We start from the raw sequence: 3,475 nt of genomic DNA on the forward strand, positions 1-3,475 counted from the left end.
AGAGGGAGAGAGAGAGAGGAGGAGGAGGAGGAGGGAGGAGAGAGAGAGAGGGAGAGAGAGAGACGATGCTTGAACAGATGCAAAAACATAAAAAAAACAATACACATCCCTCCCATCTTCTGATTGGGGGGGGCAGACAGACAGACAGACAGACAGACATACAAGCATGTCTCATTCATCCAGCCCAACATTAAAAGCTGTTAGGACAATTTGGTTCTGCCAGCTGCTGCTTTGCTTTGTGAATTACATTACTATTTCGCATCCTGTCAGTCATCCAACCAGTCGGTCAGTCTTTATACAAAGAGAGGAAGAGTCATGGAATTCATGGGACCTCCAGCTGTTTTTGTTCCTGGAGGTCCTCAAAGTAAAGTAGTTTAAGGTGGGAACATTTTTGCTGTGTTGTTTGAATCGTTTAAAGTTTTGTTATAATGAACAGGGATTTGACACTTCAAAAAAAATATTATAAAAGGATTATAAAACTTTTGCTGAACAGCCACAACTGAAGCAGCGAGTGATGGTGATCTTACGAAGTGTACCAGTAGAACAAGTTCTTCAAGAAAGCAAACTGAATTAGTTACAATCTAAAGTTTGCTACCATAAAATACCAAGTAAGGAGGTAGAAGCAAAACTCTTGAGTGTAGTGGATTGGGTGAGGGTACGTTTTTGTTGAATGAATTATTTAGGTATATAATCAAGCATAAATTCTCTGGGTGCAGCTACTGCAGTCTGAGAATTTGTTGCTTTTATCTGTTTTATACAAGCCTGAAATTACGCAAGTGGGCAACTGCCCCAGAGAACCAAAAGCCCCAAATACCTCAATGTTCACTGGGTGTCAGACGCTTTTTGGTAATACAATTACTTGCAGATTTGTTTGAGACTTTTGGACACCACTAAAGAACGACATCAACTGAGTGCTGCATTGTTAAGCGACCATTTGAAGAAGGGCCCTGTGTAAAACTCTAGTTCTGCATTACTTTATATTCCATTTAGTTTATATCATATGCTGCATTTTCCTAAGTATAATAGCCAGGTATGTATTAGCATTGCAAAATATAAGGGAGTCGCTATAGTGTAAAGAGAATATATTTGGGTCTCGGGCTTTTGGTCACTGGGCTCTGGAGAACTGTGATCTCCGTCAATTTCTGCCATTAAATAGACCATATTGATAAATGAAGAAAATAATGATCATTAGTAGTAGTTCATAGTGTTGTAGCCTTGTTGTTTTGGATTTTTAGTATGTCTACAATCCTGGCTATTGCCCTGAAGTTTCGTTAGTGGTGGTAGTTGATGAGCTAGAAATGACCATGGAGTAGATCAACTTAAAATTTAATAGGATTGGGTATTGCGTTGGATCATGTTAGATTTTACAGGAGTCAATTTTGGTTCTCCTGATATAAGTTTTTAGACTTTATTGCAGATTTAATCAATTTTACAGTCACCTTTCCAACTATAATTACTAGCTGTAGTCACGAGAACTGCAAAACACTTGTCAGATATGGTATCAGCAGCGCACTGTTTATTTTTTTGTGGGTCCTTGACATCCCAAAGTTTGAGAACACTGCAGACCTTTCTAAGCTGGGTGTTAGTGTGGGGGGTCATAACTCTTGCAACAAATCATACGTTACGTTGTTATGTGGTGACAGAAAAAGAGGAGAAAATAGAAACAAGACCGCACAACTAGAAATCTGCTTCGAGGGCTTCATTCTCCAGCTGATGTTTTGTTCCCATGCTTCACAGCCCGGGGATATTTTCTGTATCTGTGTGATTAAAAATAGTTGTGTTACAGCAACTAGAATTTGCCTTTGTCATTTACTTTATCACTTTAAATTCCATACCCATGCTAGTACATGATACAAATGTAATCCTTGAGTTTGACTGAATGATTCTCTTACAGACCTAGGTGTCCTTCTAGTGAACTTCATATAGGATGTGTAAGTGTGCCTGCAAGGAAAACTGAGTTGTGATTTAAATCTATGTGAACCAACCAGTAATATTTTTATACAATAAAACAACGTACTGCAACAATGATTTTAAAGGTTGTGAAATGATAAATGTCATGTAATTTGACTTTTTTTTTGTCAGGTTGGGCTCCTGTTATTAAACACATCATCACACACAAATGTATGTGTCCAATTGGATGACATTATACAGTATATCTTATTTGAGGAGCATATAAGGGGCAGGGGAGTGAAGATTTGAAATATGCTTTCTGACAATAACTCAATAACTCACTAAAAGGGTGTGTTTAAATATGATGTATTGATGTATGAATTAATATAAATTGAGGTGGAAGACACTAAATGCCTCTTTATATGGTAATAGGTTCAGCTTTAACAACATGAAGCTGGAGACCTCAGAGTGAATGTACAGTATGAAGTTTGATTTTACTGTAGCTTTAGCCCAAACCAGAAGGTGTGTGTGTGTGAGAGAGAGAGAGAAAGAGAGGGAAAGAGAGAGAGAGAGAGATAGTTGTAGGATCCCATTTAGGAGCTCAAGCACCACTTACTGGTCAAAGATTAGAAGTACACTATGTTCAGGTTGCCATTTGAAAATATTGTGATTGTACATATCACAGTTTAACAACTGAAATATATTAGTTACCATTAAAAAACAGTAACACTGGCCCTGCCAGCTCTCCATAATGTTGCGATGTATTGTACAGTATATGTTTACTGTGCAACACACAACTCCCTCTACTAAGGGAAATTAGATTTATTTAGTATTAATCATTTTTAAACACACAGCTGTGTAGAAAACATATACCCTTTGGCACTTTTTTAGATTCAGTTTGTAAACTAACATCAAATTAGCTGTAAGAGATCATTACACAGAAACACTCAAAGCTATCAGTCATGTCATAAATTACCATTAGTAAAAAACTCTGTAACATTACCGTTGAAACACATGCCAGAATTATAGTTTTAAAACATAAAGTCACACAAATACAATGTCGAGTACAAGTCAAGTCGTCAACGGACCCTTTTTGTTGTGGTGTTCTACATCAGAAGGCCAAATAAACAATGATAAAATAACTAAAACAGTTTTTCAGATGTAGTCTAAAGACCTTATTCCATGGTGATGTCTAAAATGTACAAACCCCGGCTTAATTTTGAAGCTGCAATTAAAAAGTCTAACTAAGAATTCATTTTCGTCGTCCACTCAACTTTAGATTATTCTGTGCAAGTACACAGAACATTAAGGTGTCAAATGGGCCATAATTCATCACACTCCTGCAACTGTCAAATTATTCATGCCAAATGTCAACATTTTCCTCACTAATTTTCTCAGTAAAATTAAAGAGACCAAAGATACAGGGTGTTCTTTATAGCCAGTTAGTACTCATTTAAAAGTTTTCCTTCCTGTGGTAAATATAGTGCTATTATTATGTAGTTAGCAGCAAGCTGATGATATAGAAAGGGGAGGTTTTATACGTAGAAAGCCATTCTTGTCTTGTTTTTTAGAGTTATATAAACAA

Source organism: Morone saxatilis, unplaced genomic scaffold (genome assembly GCF_004916995.1).
Source record: "Morone saxatilis isolate NCDOM2014 unplaced genomic scaffold, NCSU_SB_2.0 Contig17, whole genome shotgun sequence".
NCBI classification, from domain to species: Eukaryota; Metazoa; Chordata; class Actinopteri; family Moronidae; genus Morone; species Morone saxatilis.